Genomic DNA, 19,497 nt, shown 5'->3' with positions numbered 1-19,497 from the left:
TCTGCCTCCCCTCCCCAAAAGATACCAAGAGCCACAGATGTGAGTTGTTATAATGCTCACGGGAGGAATCAGGTCAATGTCCACCCAAGTCAAGGTTAAAGGCCCACTCATCTATGGATGAAAAGAATCATTTGATCACCTCTGTTAAGCATTGCCTATTTAAACTTAATTAATAGGGGGGAGAGAGGTTGGAGACCTTGCTGTCATAAGGGCAGGCCCTTCACTGCCTCCCACCCAAATAAAAAAGCCAACTGGCCTTGTACTAAAGAGCTGGTCTTACCCCCTTCTCACTGTTTCCCCTGCCTGTCACCCAAAATTGCGGAGGATTATCAGCTCAGTGTTATTCTAAATTTGTTTAGTTAAACTCAGCCAGGGTTCCAACGCCCTACTTAAAATGCAAACAGGTAGCTACCTATTCAGCACTAATTAGCATTATAAAGTCAGAGCCTATTCTGTTAAGTGGTTTACTAGGATAATAAAGACAGTCTTAGCCAAATACAGTTTACCATTAGAAAAGTTAGGGAATCCCACGGAAACAGGTTTTTTCTTTAGCCCTAAGAACTCAGGCAGAACTATTGAACATAGATAATTTTTCTGCCTCAGGCCACCCCCTTTTTTATTTTTGTTTTGTTAACTAATGGGAGGAAATGTGGCCTCCCTTCCCCCAGCCTGGAACCTGCTTGCTCAAGGGTGGAGCTACTGGCTCATTCGTCCTGCCACGCCCACTGCTGGAACCTGCCTTTGCTGCCTGGAGGCACACACGTGTTCGTCCTGCTACTGGACCCTGAGTTACTTGGCGGGAAGTTGGGTTCCCTCCCCCTTCCTTTATAACTGAGTGTCTGAAAATAGTAAAATTGAGCCTTGAACAGAATGTATGTTGTCTTGGCTCCATTCATTCTTCCGCCCTGTCTAGATTCCTCTCTTTTCAGTTCGAACTGCCATTCTCAGTTGAACCGTTCGTGTTGTGGACTGCTGGCAGGCCGCAACAAAGACCATTTATTTATTATAGTATATCTTAATCAGCAAACATTGCTTGTTTCTAGCTATTTATTATCTGTTTAACCTACAAAACATATTTCCATATGTGACTACATTAGACTACCAAGAACATGAGTTTGATTGAACACTAACTTATAGTTCTTAATCATCATAAACAGTTTGGAATAACAGCTTTCAAAAGACTAGAATTTCACACTGCAATTTTAAAGAGTTGTAAACATACAATACCTTATACAAGAGTTAAAATTTATATAATATTGCAGCAAAATAAACTTAAATTTGTATTAATATACAAATCCCATACCAATCTAATAATATTTGACTTGCTGATGTTCTTTTCTAAAAGTAATTCAATAATCTTTGCCTCTGGGTTTTTTTTTTTTTTTTTTTTTTTTTACTTTTCGTCCTACATTTTTCCTTTAACACTAGGTAGGAGAGAAACAATGAGGGAAAAGGAAAAAAAGAAATCCCTGAATCTAACCTCTTTTATTTTGTTTTCTCTCTGATCAGGACCAGTAACAACTTGTGACTAACCCCTTTAAAACAGAGACAAATATCCATCACCTATCAAATGACAAAAAAAATCACCCTCCCCATTTTTGGGGGAATGAGGCATCATTCTTTAAAAATTGCTTCCTATTGTCTGGGGAAGACATTCTCTTTTAGAAGCCATAAGAAAACTGATCTATCAGTTATGTCCTAGGAATGCTAGCCATAACATTTGTGGTCTAGTCTTTTTATGAAAGTGCACGCCAACACTGAAGTCTTGAGAACAGTTTATGATGCTGGACTATCTATCTAGCCATACAGAAGTTTTTGGGTAGCAGATTTTTTAAGGAAACAAAGCAGTCTGTGGTTGTATCACCTGGGCTACTTGTCTTCTCTTCTTTGGTGTCTTGTCTTTTTATTCTGCAAACAAGTAAACTTTCAAAGGCACTATACATTTCGGCATTAGCATATACATAGGATGTACAGGGTGCAAAATTCAGTTAAAAATCATTTTTTCTCTATATTCAAGCAAGAAAATGTCATCAAGTTTTATAAATCTGTCTGGACTATATATTCAAACTGCAATACAAATTTCCATGCATGCCATTTGATAGGATGACACGATAAATCCCAAAGACTCTGTAGCCAAAAAGATTTATTGTCTATGCAGCGACATTCATGTCTGAGCCTGTCTCAGACCTATCATATATCCTAGGTAATTAACACAATCTCCTCTTTGAATTTTTTCAGGAGTAAAATGTAATCCCTAGGAAAACAAAGTTCTTTTAACTTCATCAAACAGGGCATTTATATCTAAATCTGCCAGTAAGATACCATCCATATGTTGGTAAATTATAGACTGAGGAAATTGCTAGTGAGTAACCATTGTTGTATGACATATTGGCATAAGGTAGACCTTTTTAACATTTCTTGCAGCAAGATTCTCCTTTGGTAACTTTTTATTACAGAACTATTATTTTAAATAGGTGCTGAGAAAGCAAGCCTTTCTCTATCATGCTATTTTAAAGGAATTGTGGGAAAAAAAGCAATATTTAAATGAATCATTATAATAGGCCATTATTTAGGTAACAAGGAAGGCCATGAGTTTCTAGGTTGTAATGAGCCCACTGGCAGAATGCTTTTATTGATGGTTCTCAGATCTGTTAACAGCTCCAATTTCCAGATTTCGTTTTCATTAAAAATAGAATTCCAAGGACTGGTGCACTCTTTTATATGTTGAGCCTCCAGCAGCTCTTGGACTACTGGTTCTAGTGCTTGTAACTTTCCTTTAGTCACAGGGCATTGTTCTACCTACACACGTTTGTCAGTTTGCCAGTTACAAGGTGGTAATATAGGCTTTAGTTTGAATACATCTGATTTTCCTTCATGATTCAAAGGATTGTCTAAATTTTGTTCTATTATATGTAGTCAATCAAGGAGTTTTCAGTCATTTCTCTAAGTCTGCTTTCTTCTGATCATTCTTTAAGACAATATATAAAATTTCAATTGTTACTGAAAAACAATTAATTGTATTTGGACAAGTGAAATAAAACCATATGGGGTCCAGATACATTGGGTCATGGCATTTTCTATTTTTTAACACAGAATATACTTTTCTTCCTTATCTCTAACTTTTTCCTTAAGGACTTCCATGTAGTTTTTCCAAGTCTTTTGACTTTGGCGTTTTTCCCACTGTACTCATGGAGAACCAGAAGCCAGCAACCTATGTGATAGGCAGTGCTAGCTAAGCCCCAATGAGGCTTGGCAGAAACCAGGTTCTGGTTCTCCTTTCTCTGTTCTGATGGACACTGGGCAGTTTTAGGCATTTAGATGGGCCCCAATGTCCTTCTGTACTGTACTGGGTCTCCTCTATTACTTTTGTTCACTCTGGGAAGGTGGCTCTGGGCTGCATTGTGGTGTAGCCTTTTCTGGCTCCAGATCTTGAAGGTTTTCTCCACAGGCACACACTCATTTCCCAGGGTTCCAAGCTGTTCAGTCTTTCTGCCATGAATGGGAAATGAACTAAGACTTCAGCCTGAGAAATACCATGGCAGAGTTCCCTCAAGAACTTCCCCCATGCAGATGCTTGCACTGAATTATGATATAAAATCTCCAAGTGTTATTCCTTATGATGTATAATTCTTGTTATTTAACAACATTCTTTCCCACATTAAAAAATGTCCTAAAAACATCTTTCTGATTTTTTTTCTGGTCCATTCTTAGCAGTATGCTATTTTTTTCCGTACATTTCATTTGTTGTATGGTAAGAACCACCAATTTTTTCTTCACAAAATATTAGAGTAGTGAAGTGCCACTTAATATTCATTGACTGTGTGCTATTTCCTCCAAGATTTTATTTAATATGTATTATTATTTTTCATCTTACTTGTTTGTTTTTTGTTAAGGCAGAGTCGTGCTGTGGAGCTCAGGCTTGTCTGGTATTTGTGAGCCTCCTCTTTCCACCACTAAAGTAGTGAATTCACAGTTATGTATCACCACACAGAGCTACATTTATTTATTTTTTAAAATTAATTTCAATACTATTCTTCTGTCTATTCTTGCTCAATTATATTTGTCTTTTTTATTGTTTTTTAAAAGCCATAAATTCAAAATGAATTAGCAACCCTTTTTGTTCTTACACACACACACACACACACACACACAAACTAACACCACTAAAATCAAAATAACAGGAATTTACGATTGTTGGTCACTAATACCTCTCAATATCAATGGATTCAAGCCCCAAATAAAAAGACACAAGCTAACAGAATGGATATAAAAACAGAATCCTTAATTCTGGAACATAAAGAAACACACCTCAGAAACAAAGTTCAACAGTACCTTAGAATAGAGAGCTGGAAAAGGTTTCTATCTAATGGGCCCAAATAGAAAGCTGAAGTAGCCATTCTAGTATCAAATAAAATAGACTTTCAATTATTAATCAAAAGAGATGGAGGAAGACTAACCATATTAATCAAAGGAAAAAATCCACCAAGATGACATCTTAACTGTGAACATATATGCCCTAAATGAAAGGAAATTCACATTAATAAAAGAAACATTACTAAAGCTTAAAGTGCACATCAAATCTCACTTATTAACAGTGGGAGACTTCAATATTCACTTCTCACCAATGAACAGGTCATCAAGACAAAAACTAAACAGGGAAATAATGAAATTAACAGAGTCTTCGACTCAAATGGACCTACCTGATAACTATAGCACAGTTTACTCAAACACAAAATAATATACCTTCTTCTTAGTACCTCATTATGCCTTCCTCAAAATTGACCATAGAGTCAATCACAAGGCAAGCCTCACAGTTACAAGAAAGTTGAAGTAACTCCTTGTATCTTATCAGACCACCATGGATTAAAGATGAACTTCAACAATAGAAACAACCAAAGACTACAATTGAACAACTCTCTACTTAATGATTACTGGGTGAGGGAAGAAATAAAGAAAAAAATTAAAGACTTTCAAGAATTCAATGAAAATGAAGGCACAACAAATCCAAACTTAGAGGGTACAGTGAAAGCAGTGCTAAGAGGAAAGTTCATAACAATAGGTGCCTTCATAAGGAAATGGAAGAGTTCTTATACTAACAATTTAAAGTGCACATGAAAGCTCTAGAAAAACAAAGAACAAAACAATCACATCTAAGAAGAATATTCAGTAGGAAATAATCAAACTAGGGGCTGAAATCAATCAACTAGAAACAAGGAGAACAATAAAAAGAATCAATGCAACCAATAGCTCGTTCAACTTAGCCACACTAACTTAAAGCCAGAGAGACAGTAAGTACCCAAGTTAACATAATCAGAAATGAAAAGGAAGACCGCAACAGACACTGAAGAAATTGAAAGACTTATTAGGTCTTGTTTGACAAACTTACACTCCACAAAATTGGAAAATTTAAAAGAAATGCATAATTTTCTAGACAAATACCCCTTAATAAAGTTAAATCAAATTCTAGTAAACTATCTAAATAGTCCAATAACTCCTAAGGAAATAGAAATATTCATTAAAAGTCTCCTGACTTAAAAACAAAAACAAAACAAAAACAACACCCAGGGCCAGATAGTTTTAGAAAAGAATTCTTACAAACTTTCAAAGATAGTTAATACTAATACTCCTTAAACTATTACACAAAATGGAAACAGAATGTACATTGGCAAACGCATCATCTGATACCTAAACCACACAAAGACTCAACAAAGAAAAAGAACTTCAGAATGATTTATTTTATGAACATTGATGCAAAAATACTCAATAGAGTTCTCAGAAATGAAACAAAGAACACATTAAAATCATTATCCACCATGACCCAGTAGGTTTCATCCCAGTGATATAGAAATGGTTCAATATATAAAAATCCATTAATAGGATTTTACTAATTGTGGATTAATAATATAACGGAATTGAAAGGAAAAAAATCACATGATCATCTCACTACATTAAAAAAAAAAGCCTTTGACAAAATCCAAAAACTTTCATGTTAAAATTTTTGAAAAGTTTAGGGATACAAGATGCATACTTAAATATAATAAAACCAATGTACATAAAGCCAATAGACAATATTAAATTAACTGGAGAGAAACTTAAAGCAATTCCACTAAAATCAGGGAAAGGCAAGGCTGTCCACTCTATCTATTCAACATAGAACTTGATGTTCTAGCTAGAGCAATAAAGCAACCCAAGGAAATCAAGGGAACACAAATTTAAAAGGAAGAAATCAAAGTATTGTATTTTGCATATTATTTCATATTGTATTTGCTTATGATATTATAGTTTATATTTGTAACTCCCAAGATTCTACCAACAAATGCTTATAGCTGATAAACTGTTTCAAGAATGAGGCTTGATATATAATATAGAAAATCAACTCAAAAATTTCTGAAGCCCTCCTTTATACAAATTATAAACAGGCTAAGAATTAAATTAGGAAACAATACCCTTTGCAGTAGACACAAATAATATTAAATATATTGGTGTGACTCTAATCAAGATTAACTGTACCTGAAAGGCCTATATAACAAGAACTTAAGTCTCTGAAGAAAGAAATTGAAGAAGACCTCTGAAGATGGAAAGATCACCCATGCTCATGGATTGGTAGGATTAATACAGTCAAAAAGGCCATCTTACCAAAAGGAATCTACAGATCCAATGCAATCTCCATCAAAATTTCAACAATTTTTATAGACCTTGAGACAGCAATTCTCATCTTCATATGGGAAAACCAAAAAAAACAAACAAACAAAAAAATCCCAATAAACAGGATGGCTAACACAATCCCTAATTTTATGCTATACCACAGAGCAATAGTAATTAAATCCACATAGCATTGCTTTAAAAACAGACATGTTGATCAATAGAATGGAAGAACCAGAAATAAATGAACACACACCACTGGTAACTTGACATTTGATAACAAAACCAAACCGTACAAAGGAAATAAGAAGGGATCTTCAACAAATGATGTTGGGCTTTCTACATATGTACATGTAGAAGAATGCAAATAGATCCATATTTGTTATGCTGCACAAAACTCAAGTCCAAGTAGATTAAATATGTCAACAAAAACCAGACACACTAAATCTAATAGAAGACAAAGGGGGGGGGGACCTGCCGTGAACTCATTGGCACAGGAGATAAATTTCTCAACAGAATTGCAATAGTTCAGGCACAAAGATCAACAATTATTACATGAAACCTCAAGAAACTGAAAACCTTTTGCAAATCTAAAGACACCATAAATACAACACAATAGCATCCTAAAGAATGGTAAAAGATCTTCAACAGCCCTACATCTGACAGAGGACCAATATCCAAAAATATAAAGAATTTAAGGAATTAGACAACAAATCAAATAACAGAATTAAAAATTAAGTACAGAGCTAAACAGAGAATTCTCAACAGAAAAATCTTTAATGGCCAAGAAGTACTTTTATAATATTCAATGTCATTACTCATCATGGAAATGAAAATGAAAATGACTCTTAATTCCACCTTATATCCTTCAGAATGGCTAAGATAAAAACTCACCCACAAAACCTTCAACCTCAAATTTGTCCTGCCACAAGATGTGCAAGGATAAAGATGGCGCAGTGATTGAGGGAATGGCCAAACAACGACTGGTCAAACTTTAAACCCATTCCAAGGCAGAGAGACAACCCCTGACACCAATAATGATATTCTGGCTGTGGTTACAGATAGGAGCCTAGAATAACTGTTGCCTGAGTGGATTCATATAGCAGCAGATGAAACAGATGCAGAGACCCATAGCTAAAAATCAGGCATTGTTCAAGGATCATTGTAGAAGAATCAGGAATAGAATAGAGATAGCTAAAAAGGATCAAGGACACCACAAAAAGACTTATAGAGTCAACTAACTTGAGCCCATGGGGGTTCACAGAGTCTGAATCACTAACCAGAGAACATACGGGGTCTGGATCTAGCCCTGTCCCCCATTTGTAACAGATATGCAGCATGGTCTTCATGTGAATCCTCTAACAATTGGAACAGGGGCTGTCTCTGACTCTGTTACCTGCTATTGGATCCCCTCCCCTTACCTGGACTGCCTGATTGGGCCTCAGTGTGAGAGGATGTGCTTAGTCAGCTAGGACGGCATACCCTGTATGAGATAGTGTCAAAGGTGAGCTTCCCCTTTATTAAGGAGAAGGTAACAAAGTAATGAGGAAAAGGATTTGTGAGGACATTACTGGAAAGAGAGGAAGGAAGGGGGCATCTGTGATTGAGATGTAATGTGAGTAAAAAAAAATATGAAGAGAAAAAAAGAGAATATAAGACAGCGGTTCTCAACCTATGTGTTGAGATCACTTTGGGGACAAGTGACCTTTTCTCAGGGGTTGTATATAAAATATACCACAGGTCTTATATTTACATTATGATTCATAACAGTAGTGAAATTATAGTTATGAGGAAGTAACAAACATAATTTTATGGTTAGGTGTTACCTATGAGGAACTATTAAAGGGTCACAGCATTAGGAAGGTCGAGAACCTTTGAAGGGGAAAAAAGCAGTGGAAAAGAAGAGAGGTATTTAGGCTTTTGGCAAATAGAGAAATTGTACCACATGTTATTTATTGAAACACTTCTTCAAGAAAAGCACCTTTTGTCTTATAAAGATTTTATTTACAAGTTGGCTAGAAATACTTGGGAAATGTTTTCTTTCACTGGTGACAATCTTCGTTATGTGAATGATAAATTGTTTTTATAAACACAATCATTTACACTTTGAAATTTCAGACCTAGCTATTATATCTAAGAAAAGTAATTGTCTCAACAAATAGTTCTTAATATTTTCCATTTGTTATTTACTGCTGGCAGAAATTGTCAAGTAGAAAATGTAAAACAAGGACTAATTTAGATATCCCATGAACTGGCTTAGCACTTCACATATGTAACTTGGTCATTGTCCTCTATAGTTATAAAATTTAGCCTGTCAAGTTAAAAAACTGAAAACACTTGAGAAACAAGATGGGCCATTTCTGGAATGAACCACCTCTCCTGTCCTATCAGCAGAGCCAGTAACAGTGCAAACAAGCTCCGTAGTAAGTGCATAAACTAATGGCTGTGAAGACCCCACGGGAAGGTACTATTGTGTGAAGCAGTTTGGGGATTATCAAGTGCTACAACTTTCAAGTGTTACCTCAAGAAACACACACTGTGCAAATGCATTCTATAATATTTATTCTTTCAGTATTTGCCAGAGGAGATGACTTCTTTCTTATTCAACTTTCATCAACTCCAGTCAATGACAGTCCTCACCTGTTTTCTCAGTCCTGCTAGTACCCAAATTGCCAGAGACCTTAGACTGAATTCAAACTTCTGATTAGTATTTTGTGAATTATCAATGAGGACTTAATGTGAAACTCTCTCTTACATTATGACTCAAAGGTATTTAAAGGAATTCTGTATGTTAACTGGAAAAAAATGTTGGTAAGATTATGCCTTTGTTTTAGGGCATAAGTCTGTGGTAGTGCACTTTGTGACCTATCATAGCTTTGGCTTGTATGGGGTTGGTGATTTAAGTGGAAGTAGCTAAAGCATATTGCTGTATTAGGTCAGACCGTAAATATTCATGAGTTGAAACAATTTCCAAAATAAACAGGCTGAAATTTATCATTCTCAGTCAAATAAATTCCTATAGAGGAAGTGATAGCAGGATTTTTTGAATAACTTCAGTTGATTCTAAACAGGCACTTAGAACATTTGGTAGGCTGAAATCTGTTGTCTGGTCCAGTGCACCTTTCCTGTTAGAGGCTATATGGTTTTAATTTCCTTGCCTATAAAACCTCAATAGTAATCATTCAGAAATCACTGTATTTTGTCCTTTTCATTAATTAAATGGCAAAACTGATGAGATGTCAAACATCAAATTAATATGAATTATATGAGTTAATAAATATAGGTGATTTGGTACCTGGATAGTCAATCAGTCTAAAATTTAAGCGATTTTTAAAAGAAGTTATCATCAGTGTTATCATTAGTCTTTGCTAGTAAAATAAACATTTAGGTCCTTGTTTAACTGTGAGAATAAAAATTTAGTCTAAACCTCTATTATTTTTTTATGGGACATCATTCTTTTGTGGGAAATAAAATAATTAATTATTCTAAAGTGGACATTTCTCTTGTGTAGCTTATCCTGTACTAGATAACTGCCCCAACTCTCTCTCTCTCTCTCTCTCTCTCTCTCTCTCTCTCTCTCTCTCTCTCTCTCTCTCTCTCTCTCTATGTTCTAGCTTTAATGGTAATTAGAAGTGGATAGACAAATTCTGCTGGATGTTATTGCACATGGTGGTACTGAATATTATCTGAAAGGAAGGAGTAATTATGTTTTATTTTCCTTTTCTCTAGAAAAAATTCTGTGGTGGTTCTAAGTTTAACTCCTACCTTCTTCTGGCATGTGGAGTATATTCTCGCTCTTAACAGCATCAGTTCTTGGTTTTGTCCCTTTTTGTCCAACACCTTCACCATAACATATTTTTTCTAATATCAAGTATCAATAACTTGACCCATTTAATAGTCAATTACTGGTAAATCCATCATTGGACTTAGAAACTCCACAAAGTGATGGGAATTCTTTCAGCATGGGTATCCGAAGAGAAGCCATGTCAAATTCAAAATGATCTCTTTGGGGGAACTGGCTGGAACTATTGATGATCCTTTCTGACCTGATGCCAACTTCTTTTGCTCTTTCTTTCTTTTTACCAGCTAGGTCATAGTTTTACTAATAGTATCTTTTAATACATGGGTTTTGTTGCTGTTGTTTTAGTTTAGTCAAAGTTGGTTTCTACTGTTTATTCTCTTAATGAGAATATTACCTAAAGACAGACTGGAACTTGGTACAAAACTTGTGGTTGTGGGATTCTGTTGAATTAAACCTTACAAATGGACTAGCTGCTCAGCCTGAATTCTGATGAGGAGTGGAAGCCACTGGGTTTTTTGGTTTTGGAATTTCATTTTAGCTGTAAGACCACAAGAAAAAAAATGTTCCTAAGATAAAATAGAATATTAAAATACGAAAGCCTCTGAGCAAGCTCAACGTATTTACATACACAAGACACCCCACAAAGTCCATATAAATGATTAAAGCATTTTTTTTCTGCTATCTTGTTAGAGCAACACAGCCTGGAAGGGCATATGTTTGAGGAAATGGCTTGAAACACAGTGAAAGTGGTTGCATCAGATTAAATGAACAAGACAGCCAACTTTCCCCTCTCAGGGGAAAGAACAGCACCAGGAGGCATTATTGACAGAAGCAAATAAAACTGCTATGCTCCTGATATTTTTTCTTTCCTTTTCTAAGTCTCTTTCCTGAGATAGTAAAGAATAGCAAAGGCAGTTGCACTGCTTGTGACATGTCACTCAGAGCACGTGAAGGGAAAGGGGGAGCCACTTCTAACTGCCCCCTATGTTGGTCCCAAGCTTATTAGTAACAAATACTATTTTAAAAACAACAATTTATTTATAAGAGTCCTCTTTTCATGAACACCAGAAGAGGGAGTCAGATTCTATTACAGATAGTTGTGAGCCACCATGTGGTTCCTGGGAATTCAACTCAGGACCTCTAGAAAAGCAGCTAGTGTTTGTATATAAGAATAATTGCTCCAATTTTAGAGAAGTGCCCTGGCTGGTTAAATTTAAGGTAGGAAATCTAATAGGCCATTTGTGCTCTTATCGCGACACTCCTGATATACTCTATTAACACAAGTCTTGAATCCACAGATTATAGAATAGGAAACTATCAACTAAAACTTCATATCCTCAAATATCTCTTATTGATCTCATACTTAATGATTTATTTTATTTTATTTTATTTTATTTTATTTTATTTTATTTTATTTTTATGTGTATGTCTCTCCGGGTGCATAGTATGTGTGTGCCACATATGGGCAGGCACCTGCAGAGACAAGAAGAGTGTATTGAATGCCTAGACCTCAAGTTCTAGACAATTGTGAAACACTTAATGTGAGTAGTAATCAAACTCTGGTCTTTTGCAAGAACAGCAGTTGCTTTTAATTTCTCAGTCATCTCCCAAACTCCTCAATATCATTTCTTATAAGACAACCATTTCTCCCTGAGACTGCATTAGTTAGGGAAGAAGAAACCGGCCTGAGTAGGAACACAGGCCTCATCCGGCTGGATCAGCGCCGGGGTAGCGGGAGCGCAGGGTTGCCTGACACCCGCCAGCTACCCACGACCCCCGCCGCAGGATTTTGGGACTGCTGGTGAGTGGAACACAGCTTCAGCTCCAATCCAATTGCGCGGGACCTGAGACTGCATTAGTTAGGGAAGCAGAAACCGGCCTGAGTAGGGCCACAGGCCTCATCCGGCCGGATCAGCGCCGGGGTAGCGGGAGCACAGGGTTGCCTGACACCCGCCAGCTACCCACGACCCCCGCCGCAGGATTTTGGGACTGCTGGTGAGTGGAACACAGCTTCTGTTCCAGTCCAATCACGCGGGACCTGAGACTGCTCTGGTTGGGGAGAGAGAAATCCGGCCTACATAGGGCCACAACCCTCTTCCGGTCAGAAAAGCACCGGGGCAGCTGGGGCGCAGGGTCGGCTGACACTCACCAGCTACCCACAACACACACCACAGGATCTTAAGACTTCTGGAGAGTGGAAACAGCTTCTGCTCCAATCCAATTGCACGTGGGACCAGAGACTGCATTAGTTAGGGAAGCAGAAAAACGGCCTGTGTAGGACCACAGGCCTCTTCCGGCTGGACCAGCACCGGGGTACCGTCAGCTACCCACGACCCCCGCCGCAGGATTTAGAGACTGCTGGTGAGTGGAACACAGCTTCTGCTCCAATCTTTAAACAGTGACAACGATAACAACTAACCCCAGAGATTACCAGATGGCGAAAGGTAAACGTAATAATCTTACTAACAGAAACCAAGACCACTCACCATCATCAGAACCCAGCACCCCCACTTCGCCCAGTCCAGGGCACCCCAACACACCGGAAAAGCTAGACACGGATTTAAAAGCATATCTCCTGATGATGATAGAGAACTTCAAGAAGGACTTTAATAACACACTTAAAGAAATGCAGGAGAACACTGCTAAACAGGCAGAAGACAATAAAGAGAAAGCACAAAAATCCCTTAAAGAATGGCAGGAGAACACTGCTAAAGAGTTACAAATCCTTAAAGAAAAACACGATAACATAATCAAACAGGTAGAAGTCCTTACAGAAAAACAGGAAAACACATCCAAACAGATGATGGAAATGAACAAAACCATACTAGACCTAAAAAGGGAAGTAGACACAATAAAGAAAACCCAAAATGAGGCAACACTGGAGATAGAAACCCTAGGAAAGAAATCTGGAACCATAGATACGAGCATCAGCAACAGAATACAAGAGATGGAAGAGAGAATCTCAGGTGCAGAAGATTCCATAGAGAACATCGGCACAACAATCAAGGAAAATGTAAAATGCAAAAAGATCCTAACTCAAAACATCCAAGAAATACAGGACACAATGAGAAGACCAAACCTACGGATAATAGGAGTGGATGAGAATGAAGATTTTCAACTCAAAGGACCAGCAAACATCTTCAACAAAATTATAGAAGAAAACTTCCCAAATCTAAAGAAAGAGATGCCCATGAACATACAAGAAGCCTACAGAACTCCAAATAGACTGGACCAGAAAAGAAATACCTCCCGACACATAATAATCAGAACAACAAATGCTCTAAATAAAGATAGAATACTAAAAGCAGTAAGAGAAAAAGGCCAAGTAACATATAAAGGCAAGCCTATCAGAATTACACCAGATTTTTCACCAGAGACTATGAAAGCCAGAAGATCCTGGACGGATGTTATACAGACACTAAAAGAACACAAATTCCAGCCCAGGCTACTATACCCAGCCAAACTCTCAATTAACATAGATGGAGAAACCAAAGTATTCCACGACAAAACCAAATTCACACATTATCTCTCCACGAATCCAGCCCTTCAAAGGATAATAACAGAAAAAAACCAATACAAGGACAGGAACCACGCCCTAGATCAACAAGAAGGTAATCCCTCAACAAACCTAAAAGAAGACAGCCACAAGAACAAAATGCCAACTTTAACAACAAAAATAACAGGAAACAACAATTACTTTTCCTTAATATCTCTTAATATCAATGGACTCAACTCCCCGATAAAAAGACATAGACTAACAAACTGGCTACACAAACAAGACCCAACATTTTGCTGCTTACAGGAAACTCATCTCAGAGAAAAGGATAGACACTACCTCAGAATGAAAGGCTGGAAAACAATTTTCCAAGCAAATGGCATGAAGAAACAAGCTGGAGTAGCCATTCTAATATCTGATAAGATTGACTTCCAACCCAAAGTCATTAAAAAAGACAGGGAGGCACACTTCATACTCATCAAAGGTAAAATCCTCCAAGAGGAACTATCAATCCTGAATATCTATGCTCCAAATACAAAGGCAGCCACATTCATTAAAGAAACTTTAGTAAAGCTCAAAGCACACATTGCACCTCATACAATAATAGTGGGAGACTTCAACACACCACTTTCACCAATGGACAGATCATGGAAACAGAAACTAAACAGGGACACAGTGAAACTAAGAGAAATTATGAATCAAATGGATCTGGCAGATATCTACAGAACATTCTATCCTAAAACAAAAGGATATACCTTCTTCTCAGCACCTCATGGTACCTTCTCCAAAATTGACCACATAATTGGTCACAAAGCAGGCCTCAACAGATATAAAAATATTGAAATTGTCCCATGCATCCTATCAGACCACCATGGACTAAGGCTGATCTTCAATAACAAAATAAATAATAGAAAGCCAACCTTCACGTAGAAACTGAACAACACTCTTCTCAATGATACCTTGGTCAAGGAAGGAATAAAGAAAGAAATTAAGGACTTTTTAGAGTTCAATGAAAATGAAGCCACAACATACCCAAACTTATGGGACGCAATGAAAGCATTTCTAAGAGGAAAACTCATAGCTATGAGTGCCTCCAAAAGGAAACTAGAGAGAGTACACATTAGCACTTGACAACACACCTAAAAGCACTAGAACAAAAGGAAGCAAATTCACCCAAGAGGAGTAGACGGCAGGAAATAATCAAACTCAGGGGTGAAATCAACCAAGTGGAAACAAGAAAAACTATTCAAAGAATCAACCAATCAAGGAGCTGGTTCTTTGAGAAAATCAACAAGATAGATAAACCCTTAGCCAGACTCACTAGAGGGCACAGGGAAAGCATCCTAATTAACAAAATCAGAAATGAAAAAGGAGACATAACAACAGATCCTGAAGACATCCAAAACACCATCAGATCCTTCTACCAAAGGCTATACTCAACAAAACTGGAGAACCTGGATGAAATGGAGAAGTTCCTAGACAGATACCAGGTACCAAAGTTGAATCAAGATCAGGTTAATGATCTAAACAGCCCTATATCCCCCAAAGAAATAGAAGCAGTCATTAATAGTCTCCCAACTAAAAAGAGCCCAGGACCAGATGGGTTTAGTGCAGAGTTCTATCAGACCTTCAAAGAAGATCTAATCCCAGTTCTTCACAAACTATTCCACAAAATAGAAACAGAAGGTACTCTACCCAACTCATTCTATGAAGCCACAATTACTCTGATACCTAAACCACAAAAAGACCCAACAAAGATAGAAAACTTCAGACCAATATCCCTTATGAATATTGATGCAAAAATCCTCAATAAAGTTCTTGCTAACCGAATCCAAGAACACATCAAAACAAACATCCATCCTGACCAAGTAGGTTTCATCCCAGGGATGCAGGGATGGTTCAATATACGGAAATCCATCAACGTAATCCAGTATATAAACAAACTCAAAGACAAAAACCACATGGTCATCTCGTTAGATGCGGAAAAAGCATTTGACAAGATCCAACACCCATTCATGATAAAAGTCTTGGAAAGATCAGGAATTCAAGGCCCATACCTAAACATGATAAAAGCAATCTACAGCAAACCAGTAGCCAACATCAAAGTAAATGGTCAGAAGCTTGAAGCAATCCCTCTAAAATCAGGGACTAGACAAGGCTGTCCACTTTCTCCATACCTATTCAACATTGTACTTGAAGTCCTAGCCAGAGCAATTGGACAACAAAAGGAGATCAAAGGGATACAAATTGGAAAAGATGAAGTCAAAATATCACTTTTTGCAGATGATATGATAGTATATATAAGTGACCCTAAAAATTCCACCAGAGAACTCCTAAGCCTGATAAACAGCTTCGGTGAAGTAGCTGGATATAAAATTAACTCAAACAAATCAATGGCCTTTCTCTACACAAAGAATAAACAGGCTGAGAAAGAAATTAGGGAAACAACACCCTTCTCAATAGTCACAAATAATATAAAATATCTTGGCGTGACTCTAACTAAGGAAGTGAAAGATCTGTATAATAAAAACTTCAAGTCTCTGAAGAAAGAAATTATAGAAGATCTCAGAAGATGGAAAGATCTCCCATGCTCATGGATTGGCAGGATCAACATTGTAAAAATGGCTATCTTGCCAAAAGCAATCTACAGATTCAATGCAATCCCCATCAAAATTCCAAATCAATTCTTCAACGAATTAGAAAGTGCAATCTGCAAATTCATCAGGAATAACAAAAAACCTAGGATAGCAAAAACTCTTCTCAAGGATAAAAGAACCTCTGGTGGAATCACCATGCCTGACCTAAAGCTCTACTACAGAGCAATTGTGATAAAAACTGCATGGTACTGGTATAGTGACAGACAAATAGACCAATGGAATAGAATTGAAGACCCAGAAATGAACCCACACACCTATGGTCACTTGATCTTCGACAAGGGAGCTAAAAACATCCAGTGGAAGAAAGACAGCATTTTCAACAAATGGTGCTGGCACAACTGGTTGTTAACATGTAGAAGAATGCGAATCGATCCATTCCTATCTCCTTGTACTAAGGTCAAGTCTAAGTGGATCAAGGAACTTCACATAAAACCAGAGACACTGAAACTTATAGAGGAGAAAGTGGGGAAAAGCCTTGAAGATATGGGCACAGGGGAAAAATTCCTGAATAGAACAGTAATGGCTTGTGCTGTAAGATCGAGAATTGACAAGTGGGACCTCATGAAACTACAAAGCTTCTGCAAGGCTAAAGACACCATCAATAAGACAAAAAAACCACCAACAGATTGGGAAAGGATCTTCACCTATCCTAAATCAGATAAGGGACTAATATCCAATATATATAAAGAACTCAAGAAGGTGGACTCCAGAAAGTCAAATAACCCCATTAAAAAATGGGGCTCAGAACTGAACAAAGAATTCTCACCTGAGGAATACCGAATGGCAGAGAAGCACCTGAAAAAATGTTCAACATCCTTAATCATCAGGGAAATGCAAATCAAAACAACCCTGAGATTCCACCTCACACCAGTCAGAATGGCTAAGATCAAAAATTCAGGTGACAGCAGATGCTGGCGAGGATGTGGAGAAAGAGGAACACTCCTCCATTGTTGGTGGGATTGCAAGCTTGTACAACCACTCTGGAAATCAGTCTGGCGGTTCCTCAGAAAATTGGACATAGTACTACCGGAGGATCCAGCAATACCTCTCCTGGGCATATATCCAGAAGATGTCCCAACCGGTAAAAAGGACACATGCTCCACTATGTTCATAGCAGCCCTATTTATAATAGCCAGAAGCTGGAAAGAACCCAGATGTCCCTCAACAGAGGAATGGATACAGAAATTATGGTACATTTACACAATGGAGTACTACTCAGCTATTAAAAAGAATGAATTTATGAAATTCCTAGCCAAATGGATGGACCTGGAGGGCATCATCTTGAGTGAAGTAACACAATCACAAAAGAACTCACACAATATGTATTCATTGATAAGTGGATATTAGCCCAAAACTTAGGATACCCAAGATATAAGATACAATTTGATAAACGCATGAAACTCAAGAAGAATGAAGACCAAAGTGTGGACACTGTGCACCTTCTTAGAATTGGGAACAAAACACCCAGGGAAGGAGTTACAGAGACAAAGTTCGTAGCTGTGATGAAAGGATGGACCATTTAGTGACTGCTGTATCCAGGGATCTGTCCCATAATCAGCTTCTAAACGCTGACACCATTGCATACACTAGCAAGATTTTGCTGAAAGGACCCAAATATAGCTGTCTCTTGTGAGACGATGCTGGGGCCTAGCAAACACAGGAGTGGATGTTCACAGTCAGCTATTGGATGTATCACAGGGCTCCCAATGGAGAAGCACAGACTAGATTTCTGATCAGAATATTTTCCTCTTTCAAGTCACCTTATTGATAACACCTTATTTCAATTCACCTTATTGATAGCATGCATGTCTGAAGAGAAAGCTCATGGCTCACTTTTAGAAGTATAATAGCACAATAATGTAAGACTACTTTAGCCATTACTGTCTAGAAATAATCTAAGGCTGGGAGCTTAAAATCTTTTCAAACTTTTAATCTCAAAATTTGTATTAAAGTCATAAAAGATGTTCATTGTAAAGGTGTAAGGTGCTCCCACATCAGTAATATATAAGAAAATGTCTAAAAATATTTGTCTAATACTTTAACTATCATTTAAGGAACTAAAGAACATTCCTCAACAGAAAACAACATTCTGATGAATATGTGGCTAACATTTGCCTGAATTCACAGACATCATAGGTTATTTTATGTGATTTTAGAACTTACTTTCCCTAGTATAGTAGGTGCTACCAGTAATGATAATGAAAATAATGATAACAATAATAGAATAGAAATCTCAGGTGAGAACTTCCTGAAGTTGTAGTTTTTTCCTTATACATTGTACATGTCCATTTTCCTGTTTGTGAAGTGAGTCTTCACACAAGGAGTTATGTGCATATTGTGAAATTATGTAAATATTCAGCTTGTTTAGTATCATGTTTTCTCTGTTTTTACAAAATCATTCTGTAGAGCAACCTTTCTGAAATAAGTAGAGGTATTTATACTAGCAAACTGGTATAATGCTTAATTTAAACACTACAGAAGCAAATTTTGTTATTCTTTAAAAATAGCGATCTATATTTTTTGTTTTATAAATTCAAATCTATTCTGATTTTATTTTGTTTACCAACAATAAATATTTGCTAAATAAAATGTCTTAGAATAATGAAAAAATTTTAAGGTCCAGTTAGACATCAAATCAATCAAATCAATCATTATAATAAATGGTAGCTTTCCTTCAACTCTCTTGCCTGAAAAATGGAACTTTTTAAATTAATACATTATTAGTGAATGTTGCCAATTAAATCCTGAACTACTTAAGCTGGTGTATTTCCTCAGGGACTTCTCATTTCTATTCATACATGAAAACATGAGAACAATTTCAGATTTATTAAGTCTATATAAATTTAATAAAGCAAATTTAAAAAGCCTAAGATGAAAAAAATAAGCTTAAGGAAGGTAAA

Source organism: Mus caroli, unplaced genomic scaffold, assembly GCF_978045245.1.
Source record: "Mus caroli unplaced genomic scaffold, Mus_caroli_1 scaffold_6, whole genome shotgun sequence".
Lineage (NCBI taxonomy): Eukaryota > Metazoa > Chordata > Mammalia > Rodentia > Muridae > Mus > Mus caroli.
This window is presented reverse-complemented; position numbering follows the sequence as displayed.